Genomic DNA, 18,139 nt, shown 5'->3' with positions numbered 1-18,139 from the left:
TGAACGCTTTTTTTTTTTTTTCTTTCTTTTCTCCCCGCGATGCATGAACTAAATACAAAATTGAACACCGCAAGTTTTTTTTCCCTCTCGAATTATTTATTTTCTTGTCGCCAATTACACGCGGCAGTCCGTCCGCTATCGGTGTCGCGACGGCCCCGCCGCGTTGAATCGCGCCGAATTTGTGCGTCCACGTAACTGCCGTGACACGACAGCGACGCAAAGCGTGCCCAGCAGCGTAAGACATGACAGCAACGTCGTCAAGATGATGTAAAAGTCGCTCACGAAAGCGGCGCACGATTATCGGGTTTCTGCCGGCACAACGGCGCACGCGACGCGAGCGAATACAAATCGAACGGACGAAAACTTGTGAGCAGCGATTGCTCCCGTCGATCGCGTGCGGATGACAGCCGTGCGAAATGCAACGCGTACAACAATTGTCGGTAATTTTCCAGCATTTTCCCGACGGCTTTCTCACAAACACACAAGCGCCTTAACGCGCCAGTTATCGCTAGTCGTGTTTTGTTAATGATCGAAGAAAAAATGCAACCAAGTTTCCTCATTCATTTCGAGTGCGATGAATAAACTGGGAACGTTGCGTGCATATCTTTCACGGACGATGATTGTAAAATTTTCCGTAATGGAAGATTTCTTCGCGGTCCACGAGAATTGAAAGCGAATGGGACGAGGGAGGATGGTGCGCGAGAATTTTTCTCGTCGCTATTACAGCTCGCCCGGCTGCACTAACAAGTACTCGTTTATATAGTAGCGTTATCAATGCGCACACGCAATACCTATTACGCCGTTATTTGTATTTGTAACGATCAGATAACGCCGGGACGCACGCGATCCGCCGATCCTAAGGGCTCGTAATGGATCCCGCACGATGGTAATTACCTCCGTTATTATCGTTACTATTAATATTATTCTTTTTCTTTCTGTGTTTCTGCTCCATCACTTATCGTTATCATCATCTTCCGTCGAAACTCATATCCCGCGACGAAATAAATTTTATTTCGGACTGTGTCGCTGATGGCTCGTCTTTGTCATATCTTTTCATAGAATCTCTTATACATAAATATATATTTCATCGCACAGAATGAAATTGAAACAAATTGTTTCCGCACTCGCGCATTCTGCATTTGCTACATTTTGTGGCATTACGCGCGTTAATAAAATATAAAGCAATTATTCGATGTGATAAAGCAGCATCGGTGGAAAATATAAATCGTACACAAAGACATAAATTTAACGAATTTTGAGCTTTGATTTAAATTGCAACTGATAGAAATGTCACTGACAAAAATGTAGAAACAGCGTGTATTAAATTCTGTGTATTAAAAATTTTATGATATATTAAGTTATCTAATTATCGTTAGGCTAACATTACAGAATATAGACAATGTAACACGTATAACTCTAACATCATATTTTACTATTATTTTGTATTATGTATGCTGGTAATACAATCATTGAATAATTGCACTTTAATCAATCAAATAATGACTACTAAATAAGCTGAATAATGAATCATCAGTGTTATTATTTGTCGATTTTAGTGCCTATAAAGTATTCTGTAATGCGAAATGGTTTGTTTTCATCATGAAGTTTACGACGTAGACAAAATTAAAAATAGAGTAACTAATTAGCAATAAAATAGTACTAAAGAAAAAAATATATATATTTTTTTCTTTTACGTCTTGCTTCTTTTTCGCATAGTTGAGTTAAGCTTAGCGTAGTTATTTTTCAACGATATTATATATATTAGAAAAAATAGAGAAACAAGTTGACAACAAAAATATAAATACTAAAATTTTTTAATTTCGAGTTTTGTATTAATAGATATTAATAGCGTTGTAATAATAATGTAGCATTCAAAGAACGTATCAAGGATGATAAATGTATAAAATGTTTGTCTACAAAAATTCTTTCTTGCGTTATTTCTATTAATATATTGCGCTTTTGCTTCAAAGTATAAAAAATAACAAAAGTAATTTTATTTATGACATGGAAGACTTACAAAGTTTAGAAGTTGTTACCCCATGTTTCTCCGAGGATCTCTTTCGTTAACTCCGTCGGCGCGATGCAGCGGCATAACGACGGCATAACGCGAAAAACGCGAAGCTCAAATCAAAAGCGGCTTTCTGCTAACCCGGTTTACCGTTTATGTTCTGACAAATGAACGCGCAATCACGGCGACCACGCCTCGGAGAATAAAAACTGCTCGCGCGTTTTTGCCTCCCGTCGACGAGCCCTAAGGGCAAACTGCAGACTCTTCATGTTTTCACGTTTTTACATTTTCATAACTTTCGCGGCACTTAAAAAACTTACTTTTCTCGACAGGAATGACAGAATGATTTGTACAACTGGTATAATTAGTTCAACTAATGTACAAAACGTTAAGGATAAATAATTATTTCTTATATTTCTTGCCACGTTTTTATTTTGTTGTTTACAAAGGATGTGCTTTAATTATATGTTTCACATTCGCCTGTATTTTATAGACTAGCGCACTCTTACAAAAATTTCTAGAGTCAAAAATCCTGTTCATGTCATTTGACAGATATTTTCTATTCACTTTCGTAACCATTGCATATCATTTATCGGAAACAAGTACAATAAGTTTTAAACATATTCTTATGAAAAGGACAAAAGGGATTTAAACCAAAAACTTTGAAGATTTAATTCAGTCAGCTCTGTTTCTTTTTTTCAAACGTTTTTATTCAAAGTTCTTTCATCCAAAACTTAATTGAAATACATCTAACAATGATATCTTTGTATTAAAGATAATACGGTCTTTGTTTTACATTTGCGTGCAATAAATAATAACAAGCGCAAATGTTCAATATTAGCAAAACCGAAAATAGCTTCTAACTCTGAAAGATTTCTTGCGATCTGTTAAACGTATTTTATGCTCAATTATCAGTTATTTAGAAGTTATCGAATACTACACGCCCTCCAATACGTAATGGATAGTAAATTCTATTAGTTCTATTTCGAAATAGATAATCAGTGTTGAAAATTTTGATTTAAAGCAGCTTGTAAGAGTGTTAGAATTATACATATAACAAGCATAACATTGGCTTCTACGCAGTAGTCAATTTAGCAATCACAGTCCGTAAAAGGCCTAACAATCTCATCGGCGCGGGCTGAGCGATTCCGCGAGGGTGAGCAGCGAGAAAGAACGCTCCTCTCAAGCGGACTTGCAATTAATTAATAACTCGAAGTACTCTGCCTAGCCGAGAGCGGCTCGTTTTACGGTGATTCTTTCGAGCGGCAGCGAATTTATGATATCGGTCTTGGCCGTGACACTTACGAAGAGTTTTAGGATAATAAAAGAGCGGCCGTGACGGCAGGGGGATGGACGGGAGGGGTGGGAGAGGGGGATCTGCGGTAAAGCGGGATCCCTGAAAGAAAGGAGAATGGCGGGGAGAACGAGAGGAGGAACGAAAGTGATGGACGGTGGCCGATCAGCGCCGTCAAAATAATGATCAGCGTAAATAATAAGCCTCGTTATAATGCCGGACTCTAGGTGTTTTCTCTTCTCCCTTTCCTTTTTATACCGTGCCGAGCGTTCTCGCTCGCAACAATGTCGATCCGACCGGAGTAATCTTTGATCCTCGTAAGCGCGCGGCCCTCGAAAAGCCTCTCTTCTCTTTATTCCTTCCTTCCTTCCTGCCCGCCTGCCTGTCTGCCTTTCTGCCTTTCCGCCTTTGTCGTTCCAGCACACACTCCCTCTTCGAACACCGAATTACATTATCGTACTGCTACCAGAACATCGCTGTATATCAAATTAGATGAGCGCTTTTCAATTTATTGTCGAACGTAATTTTTCGGAGAGACTCGTACGGATCTTTTTTCCGTCGCTTTGATATAAACAATTCACTCGAGATTGTCGTAATATTTTAATAATATTCGGAATAAAAAAAAATGACGTAGTAAAACGCGAGCTTGTGCATTCCTTACTGCGTCTCCGAATATAAATCACGCATGAAAGAAGCTCGTACTTTATAGCGCAGACATTCGGCAGGATCGTTAAATAGATACAGACGAAACGTTATTTTTTTTATTAAAAGTCGGCTCTCTCAAACGGAAGACGAGTTCGACGAAAGAGTAAACGACGACGATGTCGTGTGCGCGCGCTTAAGGTCGAGCGCTTAAGTCGCAATTATATATTTGAATGCAGGATGCGACGATCCGCTTGTTTCACCGCGAGATACATCATTCGCCACGCATATAAAACGCACAAATTAATATGCTCGGAGAACATCCTCCCGTCTCGGCGGCCATTGTTCCTCGCGCACGCACTTTACCCGCGACCCGATTCTCCTACTCGCTTGTCTATGATTACTTCTTTTCCGTACGTTCTTTCGGAGAAAATGAGTCAAAGTGACTCTAGACTCGGTCATCTTAGAGTGCTTTGCCATTAGACGGTCACATAATTACATAGTATTACAATGTTGCTTTATAATGCTACCGTCGTTGATACAATAACGACTTCATGCGACTAACATAAGAGCGAAGCGAATACGTGTGCTATCGAGTTATCTTGTAAGGTAAAATTCTAGAAATCTCACTTCAGCGACAAAGTTGGAGAAAAAGTTTAGAGTTTCGAATCTTTTATTATTTAATATTTTTCTACAAAAAGATTGTTTGAGAAAATTTAAAAAACATAATTATCCTGCATTAGGAGTGATTGCTGAACATAAAACTTTAAGAATAATTAATGTAAATTAAGGAACGATCGATCAAGATGAAGATATTATTTTGATTTATGAAAAATAATTTCTATTTGCGCACAGAATCTATGTGTTTCAAATAAGGCGTGGAGAGAACCGATTAAACCAATACCAAAAGTTAGATGCCAATTAGCCAAAGATATAGAAATCTATTTTTCAAAGTGCATTTCCTAAAACGATACGCAACGTTTTTCACGAATACATATACTTGATGCAAGACGCGTTTCTATCGATATCAAAGGCAAGGCATGATATGTAGATGTGGTATGACATCGCTGACAAGATATTTACGATGTAAATACTGATTACATAAAACAGATTACATAAACGCCGCGTTAAACGCCGATACGTTATTTGCTCTTATGCCTCGCCGCACGCGATGCTGGAACTTTCGATCTTCCTGCGGATGACAGTTAAAAGCGCGAAGCGGTACGCGCGCGCGGTAGGTCCACTCGAGTGCCCCCGAAAAAAGCGGAGTAGCGTGTCGACCGGACGTAATCGCGTGGGAAGTCACGACAAACTACCTTTCGTTCCAGTCTCGCGCCGGTAACGCGCGCGACGGAGAGAGATCTCGTTCGGGACTCTCGTCTCCCTTTTTATGCCGGGCGTATCCGGGCTGATTTATACTATATAACTACGAGAATGAATTATCGGAAGGACAGCAGCAGTAGCAATTATTACCGGGACCCACCCATCGCCGCGGACTTTTCGAGAGCTCGCAATCACCCCCGCAGAACCGTATACGGCGGGATGGGGGGGGGGGGAATTACCCGTTGAAAAATTACTCTCCCCGCGTGCGCGAGCACAAGGGGCGCAACGCGGTGGCCGCGCGCGTGCCACGCGGAATGGCAATGATTCAATGAATTCTGCAAACACAGCGCTTTCTCGGCCGACCGAGGGGTTGGGTCACGGGTCCTCGAACGTGACAAGCTTACGCTCTTAGCCGCGCCCCCGCCGTGAAGAATTAATAACAATGCCCGAAGAAATATAATAATAAAAGATCGGTTGCTCGACGAGAAAGAAAGAGATGAGAGAGACCAATTCCCCTCTCTTCTCTCCTTTCTCTCTCTCTCTCTCTCTCTCTCTCTCTCTCATCCCCTCACTCTCTGTCTCTCTTTCGGGGTTACGATGATGACTCGAGATTTTTCTTACTCACTCTCTTCCTTCGTCATCATTCTCGTTTGTCGTCGTCGTCGTCCGCGATGTGTCCGCGCTTTTTTCACGGAAAGCCTGGAATAAAAAAGGTAGTACACCGCGATATAAAAGCGTCGCGACGCGTATCGCCGCCCCCGGCGGCGAACCACGGGATCGAGCCCGCTCGATCCGAAAGACGAACGACGGCGGCAGCGGCGGCGGCGGCGGCGGCGGCGGGCAACGACGGGAAATTGAAAGAATACGAAGGCCCGAGTGGGAAGTTAATTGTTTCTCTTTTAACCAACCGACGGGCGGCGGGCCGAGTACGCGTCGTCACGGACGTTGCCCGCGCAAAATGGCCGTCGTCATCTTTCGCGGCACCGGCGGAGCGGTGCGGAGCGGCTCGATGCGCGGCCTGGGTAATAATGGCCGGCTCTCGGTTATATACGTATGTACATTGCAACGAGCACACGGCAGGAGGAGAACACACGTTACATAACTCGTTTACGGTTGCTCGTGCTCGTGCTCGTAGATTTGTCCGAGTACGGTATGTGTGCGTAAAATAAGTCGGCGCGCATTAGGGAACGAGCGCGGCGAACGCGAGCGAACGAGCGAGCGCGCGTAAGCTTTACGCTGACTTCCCCACAGCCCCGTGGAACGGAGAGAATAGGGGAATGGGTGCTAGCTATTTTATTTTATAGCCAGGGCTAATGCGCTCTTTGTGTACGCTGTAGGTTTCCGTCGCGGTTTGCAAGCTCGTATGTACGTTTCGCTAATGCCACCGCCGCCGCCGCCGCCGCTGCCGCCGTCGCCGCCGCGCACAGTGTATATGTGGAAGTTCCTCCTCTTCGTGCTTCAGTAGCGAATTACTAAATGCAATAAACATGCCTAGACTCTCGCGTGTAAGAGAGCTTGGAAATAAATTATATAATTGGCAAATTAATACTTGTGCATTAAGATGCAAAAATTCTTGACATTCCATAATGAGCTTTTCTACGGGCGATCTGAGATGCTTTAAGGCGAATCAGCTTTGCATTCTTCATCTTCATTTGACTACATAAAATATTATCGATTCTTATACAATTGTAATATAAAATGGTTGCATAATATTCAAGTGAAATCGTAAAGAAAAATCGTGCGAGTGATAGCAGATTTAGACATGATGTTGGTTCGAAAAGATAATGACTGCAGAAATGAGAATAATTCGTGAAACAATCGGAGAGCTTTTCACATATCTCTGACGGATAAACCGCGCGAGTGATAGCAGATTATTTAGACGTGACGCTTAGTATTCGAAAAGATATCTGATCGGAATCGAATTCCCGTTTTTCAGCCCTTATTACGGGCATTCGAGTAATTTCTGAACCGATCAAAAAGCTTTCAACACATTTCTCACAAGCAAACATCGATTCCAATCGGAACAAAGAAATTTCACACTATATTATCGAAAGATTGTTACCGTCTGTTTTATTGCATGGCGATGGCAATTTGATTCCGAGATCCATGATTGAAAATGCAAATGATATTACCGTCGGAAACACACTAGTTGGAAAATTGCAACCCAATCGTGGTCGCAGATAGTTTTATGATAAAACTCTTGGATTTCAATCTCACTGTTGCCCCTTTGAGAAAATTCATCTCGAAACTTTTCACAAACATCCATATTTTCATTCATAATAAATCAACGCGAAAGTAGAGGAGAGCTAATTTTGACACACAAGTGATCTCTTTCTCCTTCGTGCCTGCATTTTGTCATAAAGAAAAATAGATCGTGTTTGATTTCCAATTAATGATGTTGAGAAATGCCAAACGACGAAACGTCCTTCGATCATTCTCGCCGACGTCGAACCGTTGCAGGCGATCGATGACGAATAGCGGGCTACGGGCGATTTATTTTAAATATAACCGCTCGATTCATTGGCCGATTTGTCACGGGCGTTTCGAGGGCGACGCGCGAGATGTGTACGCACCCCCCTTGTTTCCCTTACGGTGAAAAGGGGAGAGACAGATCGAGCCGCGCGGCAGACGCGAGGTGCAATCCGTACAATGTCACCCCGAAGCGCGCTCGTAATTCGAATATAATGGACTCCGTTTCTCCCCACGTCGTAATACACGCACGCTGTACGTATCGCCCTGTACGCTTGCCGTATTGTCAATTCCAGCCCTCGCTGCTGCTGATTCGACACGATGGTGAACGCGCTGACAAAACATATCATGCTCTCGCGCCCTCGTGTCTTGCGCTCGCGAAGATCCCGCAGGATAAAGGATTCGCATTACGTAGAAAATATTCTAAGTTTTTACTACTGCGGACTATCTCGATCTTAAATTCTCAATGTAATGATGACACGGTTATCGTAATAAGAAAATGCACTGACACTAAAACTGCTACTCATTTTGTCGTGGGAAACAAATCGAGGCAGGCAATTACGATGGAAATGTCCGTAATTTCAAAGATTTTGTTAAGAGACGTTTTCATACTCAAATCCGTTTGCACTAATAAATTGGCGCTAAATATTTATATTATTTATGGATTTCACGTTTATACTTTCTAACAAATCGTGCAGGATTGTGTCCCAACAAATTTGCGCCAGCATAAAGAGTATAAATGCTGTTTTATGTAATTACTTAACATTCGAAGCAAGATATGCTTGCGAAAAATGAACAGTACCACTCATTCAAAGCGAATAATCGATTATTTATTAATTTCGAAACGGGTCGAATCTGATTGAAAACATCGCAAATAGTACAATTTGAAAAATTTCTCATTTTTTTCTCTCTCGCGTATTCCAAAATTCTCCATATTCCAGGATTAAATTCGAAAAAATGTTTTACCGCAATCCATCCCGCCGTTTGCCCGCGTACGAACTGAAGAAGAAAAAAAAGTAGGCTACTACATACTCACTTACTGAGATCGTCTCCGCCCACGTCGACCACGTTGTTACGATAATTTTGCTCTACGACAAGTCAGGAAGAGCGCTCTTTCGCGGTGCACGTTCATTGGCAAGGGAAAGGCACAGGAAATCGTCCAGGAAACAGTGCGCGCGGCGTGCTGCGAAATATTAGTTTATAGCATTGGAGTTTATAGCCTCTTCGGTCGTCGTGCCCGCCGGGGCCTACTTGCGGAGGAACATCCGTCACGGATGTATAATTAAAGCAGGATGGATGCGGGACGATTAACGAGCGCTGTTATCGGGATCGTTACGCTCGCGCTACGCTGTGCTACCTATATATAATATACGTAAGCAAATGCCGCGGAAACACCGCGAGGACGCGTTCCGTTCCGGGTTCTCGCGCTGCTACCTCGTAATTATACCGCTGCTCTTACCGGCTTACGCTCTTAGACGATAGCTATAACAAGGCTATATAATGCCGACTGAATGAGAGAGAACCAATTTGTTTAAATTTTTCGACATTCTCGCGTGAAATCGTTCTGCGTTTCGTATTCTTCGTCAACTATCTTGTTCCATCTATGTTTCCCCTATTCGCTGAGAGATAAATCCCTGAGAACATTGTCATGTTGTGCAGCATGTTTGGAAATGTACGGTAATAATATATGCAGAAATTAATGAAACATTAGATAAAAGAGTGCGCAGAAGATTGATGTACGCAGTTTTAATCAGCGGTCTATCGTCTTCGCCATTCTTTCGTTCGCAAAGATAAATACGAAAACCGACGGCGAGAAAGCTCTTTCTAGCTAATGTGACCGTCGCAAGACACGAACGAGATAAACGTAAAACGACGCTGCGTGTCGCGGTCGCGTCGCCATTTTCGGCTTCCCTATTATAAGATATTGTACGACGTAATGTATCGGCTCGTTAAGCAGTTCCAGCAGTTCCAGCGCTTCCAGCTCGCGCGATAGATCACAGTCGACCCCGCCGTCGCTACCTCATCCCTCGTCGAGATTTCCCACACCAGTGCCAAACCACTACGCAACGCTCTCCACCCTTATTGTCGGGAGTGTTTCAAATGCGAATGTAATATTCGCGTACCATTAACCCCGAACATGTGTAGGGCGTAATCGTTTCAACCCCGAGCACCCCCCTTCTACGACGGAGGGGGGAGGGAGGGGGGGGGAGCGAGTAGGGCGAGAGAGAAGCAATTCCGTAAACCCCAAACAAACGCGGCGCGCTGCGACGCTCGATGCTCCTCGGGGTAAGCCCGATAACAATCGGGACGCGAGCAACATTGTCGACTTTACGACGCGAGAGCGACGTCGCTCTCCTCGAGGAATATAGCCCAACCGCGTTCGAGTGCAAGCGCGAGCGCGCCGCCGCCTTTCTTCCGACATCTGGCCACGATTCGCATTCAGCCAACCAAACCGCGAGTGGCTCACCGTGCTCCCGCCTCCGTGTACGCTTCGATGTCCTATCTACCTATCCTGACCTTTCGCTCGGTGCGCTCTACGAGCGACGCGTTCGCGATGTACGCATGACGAGAGTCGTGGCCGGGAGAGCAGCTCAATCTCCTCGGGACGAGGAGGAAACCGGTAGCTAACCGCGAGTTAACACTGTTTATAAGGTAATAAGACGGGCCAACGAAATAAAGATCGAAAAGACGGAAAATCTGTCTCCGGCGAAAAGCCCCCTGCAATATAAGCTTAAGTAGCGATAAAAGTAAAGATTCGACAGCTTTTTATTTATAGAGAAAGTATAGCGTCCGTCGAATCGAGAGCACTTGTACACGAAGTGCTCGTTAATCAAATGTGTTTTTGTATCAACTCAATACATAATAGATACGTCTGAAAAATAACGAGATTACACTATAAAATTTAAGAAGTTTGGAGTTTTGGAGTTTTCCGCCTGTTTTAATGATATGTCCAGAGTCCACGCGAGCCATTTCTTGATCTTTTATTAGCGAAAGTGATGCAAATTAAGAACAAATTTTCCGTTTGTTTAAATTATTACGTAAAATGTTGTAAGTTATAAATTTTTTGATATATTAAATTCTTCTATCAACAATTCTTCACACAACATTCGAATTGATTATTAATGTTTGGTGGATCCTTTCCGTGAGATTTATTCGTCGAAGTCGTTTTCGGATTCTCCGATCGTTGATGTTCTTCCAAATTTTTCTTGCAGTCTCTAATCTTGTGAATCACTTAAAAATTCATGTACAGAATAAACAATTGTCTTTGTAAATTTGTTTCATACATTTGTGTCGCGATTCTAACGAGCTTAAAACAACTTGATATTTGCTTTATTGCATTTCATGACAAGATGCAGATAAGAAACTGCTGTCACTTCGACCACCTACTATAATTTGTACAATATGTATGCGATGCTTATGAAAAACCGGTTACTTGTAAAGTAAGCATAAAGTTTCAAAACTGCATTGTCAGTCGATGACGCTTACACAAAAACAAAAAAATCCCGTTATTTTTCAGATGTATAAAATATTAATTATGACATAAGCAATTTTTCTAGATATATGCTTGCCAAAAGTAATTAAACATTTTATGTCATTACATTTAATGTCTTTATCGCCTAGAAATCTCAAAAGTCAAACATTAATTGCGGCAAAGTGTCGAGACATTAACTTTCAGTAGAAACTATCTTTTCGAGATATCAAAGAAATTTTTCCGTTATTTATTAATTCTATGACTGTTAGATTTCAGTATCCATAGTGTGTTATTATTGTAATTCTGCAACGTAGCAATTTATCTTTAGTTTATTATCCGCTTTCTAGATCCATATCTCTTTCAGCGATATCGAATAAAAGAAAAGAAGCTCGTGATTTCATATTTCACATGTAATAAGCGTTTGATATGTACAGAATACTTTAAAACTCAAAATTTTAGATAATATTAAAGATAAATTTGTTGATGGATATAAAATTTTTGCAAAAATAACAAAAATTTCAAAATTTCTGAATGAGTGAAAAAGAAGAACTTTTTATAAGCTAGTAATAGTTTTAAAGAAAACTTTAAAGAAATACATAGATCATAAAACTCTTTTTCCAAACAACCGCATATCTTAAAGACACCTGAAAGACGTCCAAGTGACGTCATTTAAATGTTTTTAAAATATGCGTATTGTCTGGATCCTCTTTTAATTTTAAATGGATTTTAATGAAATTTTAAAGCTTAAAATTTATTGAATATTGACATTTCGTGATACATTGCTCGATATTTTTTCTAGGAAAGAATTGGTTACATATTTAGAAATTCTTTTATTAAAATTGAATTTGCAACTTGTGTGTGAAACATTCTGTGTCATAAAATTATAATATCTTAGTCTCATAATTAATGACGTATTCTTAGAAACACGTGTTAACGTAATGGACCCGTACGATGAACAAAGAGTGTTAAGTCGTAATCAGTTGTTTTATCTGACATCAATTTGTCAGACGCTAGAACTTTACTCTTTAAAATTTGTGCTCCGATAGCATGACACCCCAGCTATATAATAAAGCACAGGATGCATAAAGAGTCATAAGCACGGACGAGCATATGAATAGGATTGAAGGGTGAATTGCATTAAAAGTGTAGACAAGAAATATGACTGAATATAATAAATATTTTCTCCTTTTGCAACTTTTTACTTATCAGACATTTTTTTAAAAATATTTTTAAGCGCATTTTTAAAAGGCTTATTTTAAAATTGATAAACAGCAAAATTCGTATTAAATAAAAGAATAAAAAAAAATAACAAAAGTGAAAATGATAAAAATAAACGGACGAATGAAATCACGACAATAAAGATTGTTAAGATATTTGAAATAAAGCAGACGAATGAATAAACAAGATTGATAGTGGTATAAATAATAGTATCAATTACAATGTTAAATTATTTTCTCAAATCTCGTAAATATAAAGTTTTTAATTCTCTAAAATATACATGTGTGGGCATATATTATGATCTCTCCACATTATGCGTTTGAGAATATAAAAGATCACGGTCCGACCATATAATAACGTAAACAGCCAAATCCTCATTCTCGGGCTTCGCGGTAGTTAATTCGGGTACGACGCCGAGATACTATTAGTCACATAGTTGAACCGAGTCAACACTCCCGATGTATATTTCGACGATGTAAAATATACTACTCTTGTGCGTAGACACTCTCTCTGGGGGCAGGCCGGAGCGATGAGCGGCGAGAAAGAGATCCTACAATATTAATAAACCGTCTTTCTTTTGAGCCGCGCTGCGAGCCTCTTTCGCCTATCTCTCCGGTCCTTTTTTCAGGTGAGCCTCGGTGAGAAGGGGCCAACGCCGAAACGAGAATGGGCGACCGAGACTTCCAGACAGCGTGGCTCTGGCGTGGTCACAGGTGTGCCTTCGGGCGCGTTTGCCCCGGTCTGCGCGCTCGCACACGTATGCACACAGGCGGACACAGAGGAGACTCGCGCGCTCACGAAAATGTACGTGTGTGCCCAAAAAGCCATTACTTCTTCAACGCGTTACCGTTTAAACGGGTGTCTTTCTTCGTTTTAGTTTTCATCGGCGCAGCGCGACGTCGGCACAGTATCGATTTTTACTTCAACTTTACACCACGATCTCTCGTCCGTCTCCTCTCCTCTCTCTCTCTCCCCCCCACCCCTTTCCCCTTCCCTTCATCTCCACCCATTGCACCGCACTGCATCGCACCGTTTCAAATTCGTCGCGAAATTTGGCCGCGAGCGCCGAAGCGGTTAGCCCTTTGGTTCGGATCGGCCGAGTCGGAACGCGGCGCGGAGCGGACAACAAAAGCGGCGTTAAAGCATTCGGTCCGTCGGCAATTTTTTCTGGTTCGATTTTGCGGCGGAGGCACCTCTCGGTGAGGAATTCCATCCATCAGTCGGGCCTAGATTACGCCGCGTTAGTTACAGAGGAGGAGAAAGAGGGAAAGAGAGAAAGAAAACGTGTGTATGTATGTGTACACGTGTCCGTATGCGAGAGATGGAGCGTTTCGGAGGTGTCGAGGGGGTGAAGGAGGCCCGAATAGAGGTAGAGAGAAACTGGCCCTGGAGTACCTTAAGGCTAGACGCGGCGGCGGCGGCCGAGGGAACGAAATGGGCGCGAACGCGGCCGTGGAACAAAGAGAGGCGCGGAGAAAGAGAGAAAGAGAAAGCGAGGCAAGAGACGGATAGAGAGAAAGAAAGAGAAAGAGCGCGAGAAGGCGAGAGAGGAGAAACGCTCTTGAGATTCAGGTGTTGATGACCAGACACCGCGCCAGCGCGCGAAGCAGCAACGAAGAAGAAGGCGGCAGAAGCAACGCGCGCTGGCGGTGGCTGAAGGCGGGATGCCTTTCATCTTTTCATCTTTGTCTTCTACCTCCGAGGCTCTCTCGCACATCTTTCCGGCCGAAGCGCGCGGCCTAGAGGCGGCTTCCTCGGCCCGACGCCTCGATGCACATCTGACCGAAAACCCCGCAGCGAGAGCTCTCCACGAGTTCTACGCGTTTTCTAGGTGCCGATTTCGGCGTTCTTCTGACGGGGAATCGTCAAACGAGGCGGCCTCGGGAGCCAATTTTATCATGTCAAACACTGTGGTAGCCGCTACCGAGCCGCGCTACAATACTAACGCACGCAATCACATATAAGATCCAAAAAATCGAAATTACAATCGTATCGCAACTGCAAAACTGCAATTTTTCAGATTAATTTGTGAAATATTTTAGAAGTAGAATTCTGAAGCATAAGAAACTATATTGAAATACATGAGTATAAAATCTCTTCAATTTTTACACGTGCGGTTTTGAACTTTGAGCAAAAGACTGGTACAAGTTTTTATGTTCAAAGATATAGTCATTTTTTTTTTATTGCCATCGATACGATTATTGTCAGTGAAAATCAGTTGAATAGAAGAAAGTGTATACATTTACTTATTTTATACCATTTATTTACAAATGGAAGAAAATCATAAAACTCAAAAATTTTAGGGGCAATGCATCTGGTTGCAAAATGGTTATATCGTATTTTACAAGAAATCATTGATGAATCAGACAAACCTGAGCGTAAACTTGGATTAAACGTGCTGCGGTTCACGAGGGGAGTTCTCTCGCGTATTCAAAGTGGAAAGAACCCCGCGAGTGAGAGCGTACTCGTAAAGGATACTCGCGTTACGCTACAAAAGATCGAGAGGTTGGCCGTGGCGTGCCGTGGCGAAATTAGCCGAATTCTCCTTCTCCGTCAGATCATTTGAGGTTTCCGTTGCTTCCGTTGCGCCTTTTGTTTACTCGCGAAAGCGCAACGAACTCTTCGCGCACAATGCGGATCCGATATACATGCATATCGGACATGGAACTTAAGCACGCAGCGCGACGTAAGGCTGCTCCAAATGATATTAAGCAAATTTCGAGACCGTGTTAGACTTTGGTGAGGCTGATACAGCTGTAATTGATTGCGAAAATGTTGTAACATGACAACGTACGACACAAGATTGATCAAAGATCATTCAAATAAATAAAAGCATAAATAAACGCAAAGATATTTTTAATTTTTCAATTATCAAAATTGATTTTCTCAAGAACAAGGTTTTATATAAAAACATTTTGTCGTATGTCTTACACTTATTTTTGCGTATGAAATTATGTTTCCTCAATTACGGAACACTATATATTCTGCCGTATATAATGTATTCAAATATATCACGCAATTGCTTGCAACATGTAACATTAACATTCGTAAGAAATTCCTATCGATACTTTTCAACAATTTCTTCACTTGATTTGCCCGAAAATTAGATGTTGCGGAGACCACCAGTAATGTCCTGTTATCTAGAACACCCTTTATACTGGCATTCGCCTAGTAACGAGTAAGGTTTCGTCGATTTGTACAATGTATCGCGCACCGAGCGTTATCATCGAGTCACGTAGCGCGGCCGCGTTGCTTTCAATAAAAGATGAACAGGTATATAAGGGTAGGAAAAGAGTAAGGAGCGAAAAAGAGCGAAGAGGCAACGAGAGGACTGAAGGTAGAGACGAAGGTAATTTCATTTGTCCCTTTCTATCCCTCGCGCGCGGCGCGGCACGTACGCCACCACGCAGCTTCGATCCTCCGACTTCGTCGTTTTTCTTCGCAGCGGCATGAATTTGCTCGGAGCCTTGTTAAGTCCTTGCTTTCGGGCCGCGTTATAATGGCGCAAATAATGATCCGAGCGCGCGCAAATGCGCACTCGTAATCCACCGCTAATCTAATCGGCTAAACGATTCAACGTTGATTTTTCGATCCTTCTTCACGTGTTCCTATCTCCGTAACATTTGCGTACGCGATTTATTTTTTTTTTTTCTTCTTAAGTTATTTAAATAGCACACATTTGTATCCGCGTACATGGAGAGAAGGAACGAAAGGAACGGATATCACACTGCTGCGGTGTTCTTACTGAATATTTTACGGCGTGTACACGGTCGGTGCACGCTAAATCGAACCGCTAGTTGACGTAAACCGGACTACTACAGCCCAGGTGACCTCTTAGGCGAGAGACTATACCTATCTACCAACTTGTTTGCCGAGCGCTAGCTTAACGAGCTTTATTAACGATAATCGATTCGCGCAGTTGTAGAGCGTAACGATTGATCGTACGAGATCGATGTACCGTTGCCGTTGAATTCTATCGCGACTGCTCTATCCATAAATCGTTCTCAATGGAACGTAATAATGGCGCTCTATCGTGTCTCCATTATTTAACCGCTTATGACGGTTGTCGATCTTGATCTCGTATACATATATATATATATATATATATATACTTGTATATTTTTCGATACCGGTTTACTTTACTCGCGGTCACCGTTGGCTTGAAATCGAAACGCAAGATTTTTATCACGCTAATTCTCGTGGCGAGTTTAAGAATTTTTTGATATATCTGTAGAATATTTAGCGTGCTTGTAGAATTAACAATTTAGAGTGCGAATGATATCATCATTAAAACTGCAATAAATTACATCGCAAAATGATTAACATGAATGAAAGAGTGAGCGAAAGATCGACCAAGGTAATTTTAATATTTCAATAATTGGAGAACGCTGCGACATTTTGCGCTGACAAAATAATAATTACGATAAAGTTATTGAGAAAAGACGGCGATGCATATCATCGTAAAATTATTAATCATCATTAATTATGCTCATAAGAGAGGTTTGAAAATATTACGAAAATATTACGGATGTGCTTGAGTCATAAATAACTTTCGCCGCGTTAACAAGTACTTATCTAAGAGAAACGGAAGTTATTTATGACTCAACCTAATATTATCCGTCGCAGAACTTGGCAAATATTTCTAAATTTCATTTAATTGAATCTGTCAGGCACAAAACGTGTGAGACGTTTTCAAGCCTCGTCACTATTTAGCGACCGTCACTTACGACACAAGAAGAAAGAGCATTGATATAAAGAATTATTACATTCTTTCACACTCTCTATAGATGTATCGCGGGACGCAACGAGACCCACCAACGAGCGTGACTCGCTGAGGTAGTCCTTATTAAATCTTCCCCCGTCCCCATTAGAGGCAGAAATTACGGATAATCCTTTTTATTACGCACACTACGTGGACTCTCATGGAAAGAGAGCGCAGAAAGGCAACCGGTACGTTAAAAAAAAGTCAAGATAGGTCGCAGCCACGGTTCGACGCGGCATGGTGGTCCGCGCTTCCCATTCCCGACAACAAAGCGCTTTTAAACAATCTCCATTGTGCCCGTAATCCCGAGCCATGCGTGAAATCAACACGTTTTTCCACTTAATTGACAAACACACGCCTCTCCGTCCGTGTGTTCCCGACGAGCGCCCACCAAACATGATTTATAATAGTTATGTATCTTGAGTATAACGAGTAATACGTAACAATGTTTATACGCGTTTAACTGACATCCATTTCATATTAGAAACGATTACTTTTTTGCGACAGAAAAAAATGACGTCTTCTAGATTTTAATCAGTTGAGAATATTGTGGTGCCAGAAATATTGAGATTTATTTTCAAGAATTTGGAATATTTTCAGAGTTGCGCTCTTTTGAATATTGATTGGGCTGGTTTTTCACATAATTGCACTTTGTATGAAAAATTCATTTTTAAAACTGTGAGTGATCGAAAACTCGCCTTGATGTTAACAGCTTTGTGAATTTGTTTCTCATCATTGTTACGTAGCATTTTTACAAGTACTATAGATCTAACACCGCGAGTTCATGCATGAAAGAGATTGAAATGTGTTTAAAACTTGCAAGTAATAAACGATAACTTGGTCACGATAAATTGTAACAACGTTTGAGCCTTTTGGTGCGTATAAGCTATGTAGGTGTACAAAAAATACAATATACGACAGTTTTTTTGCCAATGACGTGAGGGTAAAATA

At 41.7% G+C, this 18,139-nt stretch overlaps 1 long non-coding RNA gene across 1 annotated transcript in view; it reads left to right on the top strand.

Moving 5' to 3' along the window:
- Window positions 1-18,139, top strand: part of LOC105670930 (uncharacterized) — a 39,234-nt gene that overhangs the window by 8,221 nt on the left and 12,874 nt on the right. The gene's annotated exons all lie outside the window — the stretch shown is intronic.

This window comes from Linepithema humile, chromosome 5 (genome assembly GCF_040581485.1).
Source record: "Linepithema humile isolate Giens D197 chromosome 5, Lhum_UNIL_v1.0, whole genome shotgun sequence".
Classification (NCBI taxonomy): domain Eukaryota; kingdom Metazoa; phylum Arthropoda; class Insecta; order Hymenoptera; family Formicidae; genus Linepithema; species Linepithema humile.
Note: the sequence above shows the minus strand (reverse complement) of the source record. Positions and strands in the feature narration are given on the sequence as shown.